At 47.9% G+C, this 12,937-nt stretch overlaps 1 pseudogene across 1 annotated transcript in view; it reads right to left on the reverse strand.

Moving 5' to 3' along the window:
* LOC147510252 (RNA-dependent RNA polymerase 6-like) overlaps nt 1–952 on the reverse strand; it is a 39,356-nt pseudogene extending 38,404 nt beyond the window's left edge. The window contains exon 1 of the transcript XR_015218775.1: nt 44–952. The product of XR_015218775.1 is annotated as an RNA-dependent RNA polymerase 6-like (transcript). The remainder of the gene's footprint in view (nt 1–43) is intronic.
* Between the last annotated feature and the right edge of the window lie 11,985 nt (nt 953–12,937).

Here is a 12,937-nt window from a genome sequence, read left to right on the forward strand (position 1 = left end):
ACTATCAATGTAGCAGGCCGGCCTCAGGCGGGCTAAATGGCTAGTTGTTTAAGGTAATTCAGTGTCTTTTCTAATATCACTCCAAAACAAGGGGACATACAGATTCTATAAGAATTACACAGACCAATCACCCCACCTAGAGTAAAATCAGTGGTCCGGATCCAGGGATCATCCTCATTCAGCAAAACAAAAGGACGAGATGGTTCGTAGACGTCGTCATCCTCAGCAGTTCGGTAAAAGAGATGGGGGGATGAGTCCAGATGAAATAGCACTACCAGAGAGGACATGTCATTATAACGTTTTATATCAGTGATATCTCTCACTAAGAACTCCACTTTAAAATTACATTTTATTACAGCAAGCTTTGTTGTGCCTTTGAATGAAAATGCAGTCTCCCTAGTAAAAAGAAACTTGCAGGTTCCATCAAAGAGATCAACAAGAAAATCAACCCCGGTCTTAGGCCCCTGCCAACCAATTAAGAACTCATCCCTACCGACCGGAGTCCCAATCTCAACACCAACATCAGATAACTTACAAAGGTATGTCGTCCTCTGTAGTGAATTCCCAGGTCCCAGATTCAGCACGAGAGGTTTCTTATTAAAGACGAGCTCAGAACGCCCACCTGCTTTTAATGTAGTAGTTGTTGCCTCAAAGGATGCAAAATGCACAAAAGAATGGGGTGCCACCTTCTCATAATCATCTGCTCTTTGGATGCTTTCAGTATCTGTGACATTGAAGTTTGGATATGACTCTCGAGGGGTCCATGAGGTTTTCAACCTACACCTCAAAACTACCCCCATTTCATTTGCTAAGAAATTCGTAAGCTCTTCTGCATTGACACGTTCGTTGAATCCATGAATACTTCCTTGAGTGATGACTATCTTCTTCCTTCCCTCAGTTCCTAAGGACCTCATTTTTATTGATCGTTTTGGAATTTGGAGCTCAACAGTTTAGTGTATCTCCTTCATTTCGTCCTGTAAGCACATCCTAATTATTACATGGAAATCAAAGCCTCTAGTTACTGAAGATGGTGAGAACAACTTAAATTATGGTTTATTAGTGAAGACTCCCCATTTTATGACATACTTTTGTGTTTATCCCCAAATTTTGAATCATCACAAAAATGCCCCCACCCCGTCCTGGTCCGTTCAGAAATCATCTATATTTGCTCTATTCCCTAAAATACTCCTGAGATAAACACAGATGTACGTCATTATAGGTTGTTTAAGATTAGAACTATTTCCACTCCCATCTTCACTGGTGAAGCTTGCTGATTCAAACCCACAGAACTCGCAACCTTATAAACATTCTCCGCCACATTTGAACCATGATTTGACATGGGTTGTGGTGGTGGTGGTGGGGTATGATACATAATCTGTTATGTTTCCTCCTCATCAATTTGACTCAGACAACAAATTGTGGTGGTGGTGATTGAGTGTTTGACTGAGTCAAAATCCGGAAGTCAAATCAACAATTTTGATTGAGTCGTGGGACCCAGTCAAGAAGAAGTTGGTTCTTTTCAGCAGTTAAGAGACATGCCTTACTTACAAGCGGCGCGTTGTATGAGTGTTTGAGACTTTATCCACCTGTACAATTTGATTCAAAGTTTGCTCAAGAAGATGATGTACTCTCTGATGGTACATTTGTTAAGAAAGGGACACGTGTCACTTATCATCCTTATGCTATGGGCCGAATGGAAGAACTTTGGGGTCTAGATTGTCTTGAGTTCAAGCTCGAGAGGTGGTTGATTAACGGGGCTTTTCTGTAAGAATTTCCCCACGTTGTTGTCTTCCATTTACGCCCCAGAGTCCGTTTAAGTTCCCGGTTTTTCAAGCCGGATTAAGGGTTTTGTTTGGGTAAGGATGTAGGGGAGTGATATTTTCTATCCAGCACGCGTCTAACATGGTGGAAATGACGCATCGACCTATGAGTTCAGGTCGCATCCATGAGCTAATAGAACGCTACGCATTGTGTCGCAGATATTATCATGAACCACGCTAGGAAGTGACTTCGGATACCCTTCCGTATAATCATGACTAAAGGTGTACTTGCACAAATCTTGGCCGTCAGCTATTGGTCACTGCCGCAAGCTACTTGTACAGACTGCCACTCCACATCATTACAGCAGACCTATGAGAACAGTTCTCACATGCTATCCTGATCTCCACCCTTCGTTTGGGACACCCTTTATACGTGGTGGGCAAGGATACACTCTCAATGTCTATAAATACCTCTCCTATGAACTACGCCAGACCTGATTCTGCTCTCCCCCACAAAAACCAAGAGCAAGATACGTAGGCAGTTCGCTCCCAAGACGAACTCGGTCCATCCAATAACCCATTCCAATCCCCAATCGACTGTTTGTAAGGGAAAGCTAAACCACACCTTTACATTGGCACCGTCTATGGTCTTGATTACTTGAGAAACCAAACCACTTCCAAACAAATCCGTAACCAAAACTCTCAAGCCCACGAAGCATGGCAAGCCTCGAAGCTCAACTCTACATGTTAGCAGGACAACTAGGGATGGTAAACGAGCAAATAGCTCAGCTCAGGCAGGAAAACGTCACACTACGTGCACAAGTGGATACACAGAACCCACCGCAGAGGACGACGTCATCAACGTCAGTCAAAAGATCAACGAGCTGAGCCAAAGGCTCGACAAAAATGCGGTAAAGAAAGACTCCACCCAGATAGTGCAAAAGATGCTGAAAACCTATCGTGCATCTCCATTTGCTGCTGAGCTGCTCCGCAAAGTTTCTCCTCCAGATTTCATCCAACCACGGTTCCCAATGAACGATGGCCGCACATGCCCAGGCTAGCATATAGCTCGGTATGTTCAAAGTCTAGCACTCTACAGTGCACCAGAGTTCGACCACCTTCATTGCAGATTATTTCCCGCTAGTCTAAAAGATAGCCCACTCGACTGGTTCTTCTCCCTCGAGGCCGACTTGATAAAAAACTTCGAACAGCTCACCGACCTGTTCGCAAGCCAATACGTCCATAACAGACGTAAGAAGGGCGATCTCAATTCACTCTTTCTTAAGTCGGTTCAAAACCGAACTATTAGACATGGAGAGTGGCCTCAAAGAGTTATTCGCCGTGGTGGCTTTCACAAACAGCCCGAAACGTTGGCCGAGCTGTACGCTCGAGTTGATAGGTACATCAAGTTACAAGAAGGTTTGAAAATCAGAACCAAAAGAAGAAGAAGGAGAAGAAGGAGAAGTTTACGAGGTAACATCATCCTCTAAAAAACGACCCCGACAACAAGGGCAGCCCTCCAAACTCAAAGCGAGTAATGACCGAGTATTCGCCGTACTCACCAGATCTCCTAGTTACATACTAGAGAAGATAAAACGAGCTATCTACTACCGACCTGAGATCAGACAACCGGCAGATCGCTCGGACCAGCCCTACTGCGCTTTCCACCGAGCTAGATGCCATGAGACCGATGTATGCTGGGGGCTCAAGCATTACTTGCAGGATCTCATAGAAGCCGGACACATCAAGCAATACACCAACATACCCAACGGCGACCTGCCCCACAAGCTCATGGCCCGCAGAGTACGAAGTAGATCCCCACCTCGACGTAACGATCAGAAGCCCCAAGGTCGCTCTCACAGCAGAGGATGTCCCCGAGACCGCTCTCATCAAGATCGTTGCCAACCGTCAACAGGTCAAGAATACGACAGAACCATTCACATGATCACACTTCAGGATGATTCCGTTTCCACATCCAGAGAAAAGAGAAGGCGCGTTGGCGCCCTTCATGAAGTTTACAACTTTTTTTCGCAGGCCGCACCCGCACCATGCAGTTCAGGACGCAGGTCAAGAGATATCACCTTCTCGGAGGCCGACCTCAACAAGGTTTGCCTCCCGCACAACGACGCACTCGTGGTCCACGTCAAAATCAGCGACTGGACCGTCAAACGAGTTTTGATAGATCCTGGCATCTCGTGCGATATTTTGTTCTACCATACCATCCAAGAGATGAACCTGCCAAAATCGGTCTTCATAGACCCGATCGCGCCTCTCTTTGGATTCAATGGTTCCAGGGCCGACCCAATAGGAGACATCATACTCCCAGTCTCAGTGGGCTCCCGAGAAGACAAGGTCAGCTTCAACACGCGTTTCAGCATCCTCGATACCAAGTCGTCCTACAATGCTATTCTAGGACGACGATGGATCCATCAAATACAGGTAGTGCCTTCCACATTGCACCAGGTGATCCGTTTTCCTGGCCCGAGGGGAATGCTGGAGCTTCGAACAACAACCCATTTCGAGGCCTATCATTGTAACGGATCATCATCGCGTAACAAGACCACTGAATCTCCCATCAACATCAGAAACGAGCCCACCAGCTATACAATGGCCAAAGACTTAGTGGCCGAGGTCAGAGCCAACGTACCAAAGTAGAACGCTGGGGGCTCCAACAAGAACTTCCTCTCACTAGCCCAGATCCCGAGCTCCACTAAGGCAGCAGTTGTCCCAGCATTACAAATCCTAGAGGTCGCCTCAGTAGAGAGCATCCAGCGCAAGCAGAGCCTAGAGATCGCCGCCAGCTCTCATACAACCAGTGCAGCTGCAGCAAACCATTCTAGCTTATGTTGTCACGGCCACAGAAGTCACTTCTAACCCTGTTGTCGTAACCACAGAAGACACTCCAGCTCCTACAGCTACTACAGCCACTCACCAGACCAGCACAACATCTACAAAGTGCAATCCTCCAGAGAGCACTCAAACAGCACAAGTCTCAAAGACCGTCCAAGAAAGGCGACAAGTGAATCCGGGGAACGTAAGACGATCCTAAACTCGTCTATGTCGGGGCTAACCTCGACCCCACACTTAAAACTCATCTTGTAAACTTTTTGTCCATGAATAAAGATGTGTTCGCTTGGTCGTATATCGGCGTACCTGGTATAGATCCTAGCGTGGCATGCCATAGGTTAAACGTCAACCCTGGTGCCAAACCAGTTCGACAATGACCTAGAAGATTGTCATTACGTTTTCAAAAAGCAGTGAACGATGAGGTCGATAAACTCAAGCAAGTCGGTTTCATCCGGAAGGTCGATTACCCAAATTGGGTAGCAAACATCGTGGCATTTTCGAAGAAGAACGGTACAGTCCGCCTGTGCGTCGACTTCACCAACGTCAACCAAGAAACACTTAAAGATAGCTTTCCACTACCTAGAATCGACCGACTAGTCGACCAGACTTGTGGGCACGAGCTATTATCATTCATGGATGCATACAGTGGGTACAACCAAATACCACTCACTGAGAAATATCAGGAGAAGACCTCATTCATCACTGAGCAAGGAATTTATTACTACAACGTTCTCCCGTTTGGACTCAAGAACGCAGGGGCGACTTATCAACGACTGGTAACTGACATGTTCCAGGACATGTTAGGTGACACCATGGAGGTCTACATAGACGACATGGTCGTCAAAAGAAAAAAAGCAGGCGACCACCTCACCCACCTTGAGCAAGCGTTCTCCAGATTACGCCGAACTGGAATGAAGCTAAACCCAGACAAATGCCTCTTTGGAGCGTCCTCCGGAAATTTTTTAGGATATTAGGTCTCACAGCGAGGTATCAAAGCAAATCCAGACGAAATTCGGGCGTTCTTAGACATGCCCGACCCACAAACAAAGAAACAGATACAAAAATGTCAGGCATGGTCGCTGCACTCAACCGATTTATATCGAGAGCGTCAGACAAGTGCCGACCGTTCCTACAGATCCTGAAAAAAGGCGAGCAGTTCTCATGGAACGATCGATGTCACCAAGCATTCTCCACTCTTAAAGAATACCTCACAACACCTCCCGTCTTAGCCAAACCAACAGACGGAGAAACACTGGAGCTCTATCTAGCAGTATCAGACTTCGCCATCAGTTCGGTTCTCTTCAAAGAGGAAAACAATTCAGAAAAGCCGATCTACTTCACAAGTAAGATGCTCATTCCAGCCGAGAAGAATTATTCCCACGTGGAAAGAGCAGTGCTTGCTTTATTATACTCGGCAAGAAAATTCAGACCTTACTTCCAAGCTCATCCAATCAAAGTACTTAGCGACCTTCCATTGAAGCGGATCCTTCACAAGGAGAATAAGACTACTAGGATGGCGATATGGGCCGAAGAGTTGGGCGAGCACCACATGGACTTCGTCCCCCGCACGTCGCAGAAGGGCCAGGTCGTCGCAGATTTCCTAGCAGATTTTCTAGTCGACGACCCCAATTGGGAGTCAGAAGCAAAGGTCGCACCCACAAAAGCAAACAAAAAAACAGTCTGGTCCCTCTACGTTGATGGTTCCGGTAACCCAGGAGGCAGTGGTATCGGAATCGTTTTAGTATCCCCCGAGGGAGCTATGATAGAAAAGGTAGTTCGCATAGACTTCGCAACCTCCAATAATGAAGCGGAGTACGAGGCATTAATAATGGGGTTGCGTGCGGCAATCCAACTCGGTATAAAGGAGCTCCAAATCTTTAGTGACTCGCAACTGGTTGTTCGCCAGATTGCAAAAGAGTACAGTGCCAACGAAGGTAACCTTTCCAAGTACCTTCAAGTTGTTAATGATTTACTTCCTTCTTTCAGCAGAGCTACAGTACACCATTTTTTGCGTGACAAGAACCGTCACGCAGATAGCTTAGCGTGCATTCGCCACTCGCATTAATCGAATCGTTCCCCTAGACAACTGACCATTGAAGTGGTCGACCGACCAGCTTACCAAGCGGACCATGTCTTAGAGATCAGCGACTTGTGCCCACTCTCTGGAGATCAGATGAGTCAAACATGGATGCAGCCTATTATACAGTACATCCAGCACGGTACACTCCCAAATGAGCGTACCAAGGCCAGAAAGATTTCGCACCAGGCACGTAGCTATTGTTTGGTAAACGACAGGTTATTTCGCAAATCCGCTGGGGGACCTCATCTAAGATGCATTAGTCCAGAACAAGGTCAGTTAATTTTTGCTGAGATTCATGAAGGAGAGTGTGGAAACCATGCTGGAGGTCGCTCATTGGCCCATAAAGCGATCTCCCAAGGATACTTCTGGCCCCATATGCAGATCGATGCCAAAACATATGTCCTCAAGTGTATCAAATGTCAAACATTTAGGCACAACATCATTCAGCCAGCCCGCGAACTGATCAACATCGCGAGCCCTTGGCCGTTCCACATGTGGGGCATGGACATTATGGGACCATTCATCCCTCAAAAGAGCACCGACTTCCGCTTTGTCTTGGCTGCCACAGATTACTTCACTAAGTGGGTCGAAGCAGTTCCGTTGGCACACGTCAAAGAGTCACATGTCAGGAATTTCATTTGGACTCATATCATCACCAGATTTGGCTTACCACACACACTGGTGATGGATAATGGTTCCCAGTTCAAGGGCAAAACAGTCAGAGAGTTCCTAGCCAAGTGGAAGATCGTTCATGCATTCTCCACTCCCAAGATGCGCTCAAAGCAATGGACGTGAGGAGGCCGACAATAAAGCCATTTTAGAGAATTTGAAGAAAAAGATTGAAAAGAACAAAAGCCAATGACCAAACCAGCTCGAGAACATCTTATGGGCTCACCGCACCACAGCTCGCTCCAGCACAGGCGAATCACCATTCTCCTTATGTTATGGCACAGAAGCTGTCATCCCCACCGAGCTGACAATCACAACAACTCGATCTGAACTTGTCGAATCAGGGCATAATAACTCAGTACTAGCTCGAGAGGTCGATCTGCTGGAAGAACAGCGTGACCTAACAGATATCAGAGTAGCATCTTATCAACAAATCCTAAAGCGATCCTACAACAAACGAGTACATCCTCGATCTTTTCAACCTGGGGATCTAGTCTTGAAAAAAACTCAAGATGACTCTAAACTAGCGCCAACGTGGGAAGGCCCTTACATAGTTGAACGCGTCATTGGCAATGGAGCGTACTGGATTAAAACACACAAGGGGAAGTTATTGCCACGACCTTGGAACACGTACTTATTAAAGAAGTTTTATCGTTAGTATCATTATGTTGGGTAATTCATGTTTCCATTTGCTGAAAATTCAAGTATAGGTTACTTAAGTTTGTTATTATAAGATACGGCATTTACTCGCATCTCCAAGCCAAGCCACTTGCACCACAAGCACCATCAGTACACCTGCACTGACAACATCTCTAGTAGCCTCTCCGAGTCTCGCTAGTTGAGGACCTATACTCCTAGGATCAACTACGCGAGAACGCTCTCAGGAGCATAATGCCCTCAGGGGCTACATATGCTCTCAGCGAGCAGAACGCTCTCAGGAGCTTACAGGCTCATAGCCTCTCCGAGTCTCGCTAGTTGAGGACCTATACTCCTAGGATTAACTACGAGAACGCCTCGGGGAGCATAACGCCTCCGGGGGGCTATACCCTACCGGTGGCGAACGCTCTCAGGAGCTTACAGGCTCATAGCCTCTCTGAGTCTCGCTAGTTGAGGACCTATACTCCTAGGATCAACTACGCGAGAACGCTCTCAGGAGCATAACGCCCTCAGGGGCTACATACCCTCTCAGCGAGCAGAACGCTCTCAGGAGCTTACAGGCTCATAACCTCTCCGAGTCTCGCTAGTTGAGGACCTATACTCCTAGGATCAACTACACGAGAACGCTCTCAGGAGCATAACGCCCTCAGGGCCTACATACGCTCTCAGCAAGCAGAGCGCTCTCAGGAGCTTACAGGCCCACAGCCTCTCCGAGCCTCGCTAGTTGAGGACCTATACCCCTAGGATCAACTCCGCAAGAACGCTCTCAGCGAGCAACACGCCTTCAGGAACTTGCTAGGTCATGAGCCCCCTAAGTCCAAACTAATCAGACGCTTACATCTCCCAGATCGCTCTCCCGAGCAATACTACACAAACATAACGCTTTACGAGAGTACATCTCAGAAACAAGCCCCATAAACAGAGTAATAGCTACAAGCAGTCAAGCCTCCCAGATCGCTCTCTCGAGCAATACTACACAAACATAACGCTTTACGAGAGTACATCTCATAAACAAGCCCCATAAACAGAGTAATAGCTACAAGCAGTCAAGCAAAAGATAACATTAAGCATACATTTACCACGAAGCTACACGACCAGTTTCAGATAACCAGTTCTAACCCACCGATCTGCTGGGTTTACCCAAAAAATCCAGATCAGACCGGTGAACAAAGGGGGAAAAATTAACAAACTGCCACTTTCGTGGACACCAGTTCTTTGTATCAACAAAGGTGAACTGCTCAGGCAAGCCTGAAAACACAGCTCTAATGTTTAACCCTCGTAGGGGCGAATAACAGACACAATAACTACCAAATGAACCCAGTTTCTTACCAAGACAAAGAAGAGAAATCACCATCAAGGAGCCGCGACCACATGTTTGTCTTGAGGAGCAGTGATGGTCGAAGGAACGTGCCTCGCAGCCATTAACAACGCGCGATACCGTCCCTTGAGCCCGTCGCCTTTTTAGTCGACAATACTTCGGCTTCGTCCTTGGCATACTCACTACAGGCCGTGGTATACGCACTTTGAGCTTTACAAGCAACCCCCTGACATCGCTTGGCGTACTCAGTGACTTCTCCGTCATCGCATCCAGCTTGCTCTTGTCAGCCCCCCATGCAGCTCACAAACATCCCAGCTCGACTTGGGAGTTGACGTCAGTATCAGCACGTTGAACAGCGTTCTTCAGCTTGTCATACCCATCCAGAAACTACAAGTACAAAATCATAATTAGAATCACTTAAGAAACAAAGCGGTAAAGCTGACGGGTAAACACTCACCAAACAACTAGCCATGTCCATGGTCCCCAGCAGCGTCTCCATATCTTCATCCTCGACTTCAGCTTTGTCACCTGAACACAATGCCGCCAGTCGAGCGATCTGATTTCCTGGATCGCTTGCTCTTCTTAACCCCCGACGCCAAAGCTTTTCTTTTTCCACGATCCCCATGCACATGAGGATGGAACTCCATCTCCTCCATGAGCAGAGGGGAACTCTCTCTTAAACTCCCTTCTCCCCTAACGTACGGAAAGCACCTAGCCATAAGAGAAGCTGAACACAGAAAACAAAAGGAAGCTGGTTAGAGCGGTCAGTACCCGTCTTCATGATCTAAAAGAAGAAAAGAGAAACGTACCTGAGTAAACGGGAAAGGAAAGCGAAGCAAAAACAAGAGGGAAGAGAAACAGCCGAAGCAGGAAGAACAAGAAGAGCAAATGTCGTTGCTCTCCCAAGACCAGTCATATTTATGCCCACGAAACGTCTCTTCCCAAGGCACACCATTATGGCATCGAGACACCAAATGCCAGCCCACCTGGCAGCCATCATTTCACATCTCCCGACCGCCCACATTCCGACATGTGCCACGCATGCACTGGGGTCTTACATCGTTCAGCATAGGTGTTCGCCGCGACTAGCTGGCCCCTCAACGCCTCCACCTCATGCTTCAGCTCGATCGACTCATTCACTGTAGAGGTCTTCTCCAGAGTCAGGGCAGTGAGCTGGAGCCTCAGCGCATCCTGTTCTGTTTTCTTAGCCTGTTGCACAGCTCGCAGATTCGACAGTTCGTCTCTCAGTGACTCAACCTCCACCTTCTCCAGCCGTCTTCAGCTTCTAGTACCCAGCGATCAACTACGACAACTCGCACAACATATCACGTTAGTATCAAACAACAGCATGTAACGCGATAACACAGTCAAGTTGAGCGCAAAGGTTACTTACCAGACACATCGCCTTATCCATCCCCCTCAGATTCGACTCCAGCTCCTTGGCATCCAAGTCCTTCCTATCACCGTCCAGGGTCATACCCTCCAGCAAACAAGCAGCTATGGGTGCGGACTTGTAGCTGGAGTCCGACCTCCTTACATAGTGCTTCTTCCCAGTCACCTCATCTATGTACATCAGGTTGCGCTCCAGCTCGTCTTTTCCAGTACTGGAGTGCCCCTTACCAGTCTCTCTCACACCAACCATTCCCTTCATCTTGCCAGAGGGATCTCCAACAACCCTGGGTTGAGCGACCTCCGAGGCAACCTCCGGGGCGTCCTCACCTAGGACGCTGAAATCGGGCATTGGTCTCGCCCTCGAGTTGTGAGCCGCCCTTCCCCCAGTTCGCACTTCACCACCCCCCGATGCGGTCTCAGCCACCCTCGTAACCTTTGCAGGTCGAGACTCCGGGACTTCGAAGAGAATGTCCTCCACGTCGAATGGAGCGTCCTCTCGGCCCTTCCCCGCTCCAGACCCAGAGGCCCCAGCACCTCCAGCGGATCGCTTCACCCCAGTACGACCGCGGTTCCTATCTTCCCTCGTAACTAGATCACTCCTACGCTTCTCCATCACAGGTCTCTTTGACGTCCTCCTGCTCACCTTATCCCGCGCTCTGGTCTTTTGCACTTGCCTTCTCTCCCTAATTGAGGGTCCTCCACGTTCTTTAAAGAAATGAGCAACTTCCGGTAGCTTGGCTCGTTTCTCAGCTCGCGTCAGCCTAGCGAACTTCTCGATCACCTGTCGGCTCGACCCCTTTTCCAAGTGGATATCTGCACAGACAACGAAACAACAGTTTCAGTATAAGATCAACCAAAGCAAGTTTGATATTATCAGACAACGTACTGGTACCCACCAGTAAAGTCGCATATCTTATTGTCCACACTGAACCCGCTAGCACAGTAGTTTCTAACAAGCAGCAGTGGTCGTTTATCCCACGACTCGTTACTCTTTACCATCCGAACATTTCGGCAAAGAGCTTCGAGTTTGCAAGCTAAAGTTCAAAGAATCGAGATCGCTTTAAGAGGTAGTGCTTTCGATAACATCGGCGACCTCTATTCGGTATTTCACCGGGCGTTGATGGGTCAAAAACCTTGAACAATCGCCAAGTGTTATCCACAAACTGAGCAGTGCCTTGCCACGTTGGTTCAGAATTCACAAACCCGACTTGGAGAAGCGGTATCATCATAATGCCCTCGTTTGCCCCTAACAGATGATCACCCCATGATTTGGTGGGGTGTACCTATCGCTATAAACCAGAGCGTTCTAGTCAGGCTCATGGATCTCCAGACCGCTTACAGTTATCCCATATTTCTCTCTCAGATATGGGAACGCCATCAAAGCATGTCTGTCCACATCCCTAGGCGGCAGCCCGCTCGAAGACGACCTCTCACAATGACCTGAAGTGCTAGCTTCAGCAGCTACAGAGGCAGATCGAGCTGCATCTTCCTCACTACTAGCCCTCTCAACCGCCTTATCTTCATCATCACCCTTAACCACCCCACACACAGACTCATCTTTCTCTTCCTCTTCATCATCCCAGCCAAGCGACACTTCACGAACCTTATTAGATCCCGTGTCGTCGGAGTCAGACATTTTTCTTCTAACCCTAACAGGTCTAGCCACTAATAACTAACAGGGTATCCTAACAACTCTAGAACAAAGGCAAAGCACGAAACAAGAAGCAGAAGTTCAACAATGGCAGAGAACTAACCTGAAGGATGATGTGGTAATGAAGTAGTTTCTACCAGACGAAGCAGCCAAATGAAGTTTCAAAAGAGCCAGCGAAATTTTTGAGCAACCGCCCCTCCAGTTTCCAAGGCATCATGATTACCCGATGACTTTTAGCTGCCTACCGACTCCAACCAAACCGTCTGTCTTTTCACATCCGAAAAAGCGGGCGGCATGTTTTTTCTGCAGAATCGCCGGATCCTATCACGTGTTGAACACGCGTCAAACGTCTGCACCCACCATCTCACATGGTTAACACGAGCCGCTCCTCACAGATCGCTGGAAATTTCCACCTCTAGCATGCTCCACGCGCACTACCGATCTCTCTCAGCAGGTCGTTTTTCACAACCTACTGAGAGGGGGCTGTGTAGGGGAGTGATATTCTCTATCCAGCACGCGCCTAACATGGTGGAAATGACGCATCGACCTATGAGTCCAGATCG

This window comes from Coptis chinensis, chromosome 3, assembly GCF_015680905.1.
Source record: "Coptis chinensis isolate HL-2020 chromosome 3, ASM1568090v1, whole genome shotgun sequence".
Classification (NCBI taxonomy): domain Eukaryota; kingdom Viridiplantae; phylum Streptophyta; class Magnoliopsida; order Ranunculales; family Ranunculaceae; genus Coptis; species Coptis chinensis.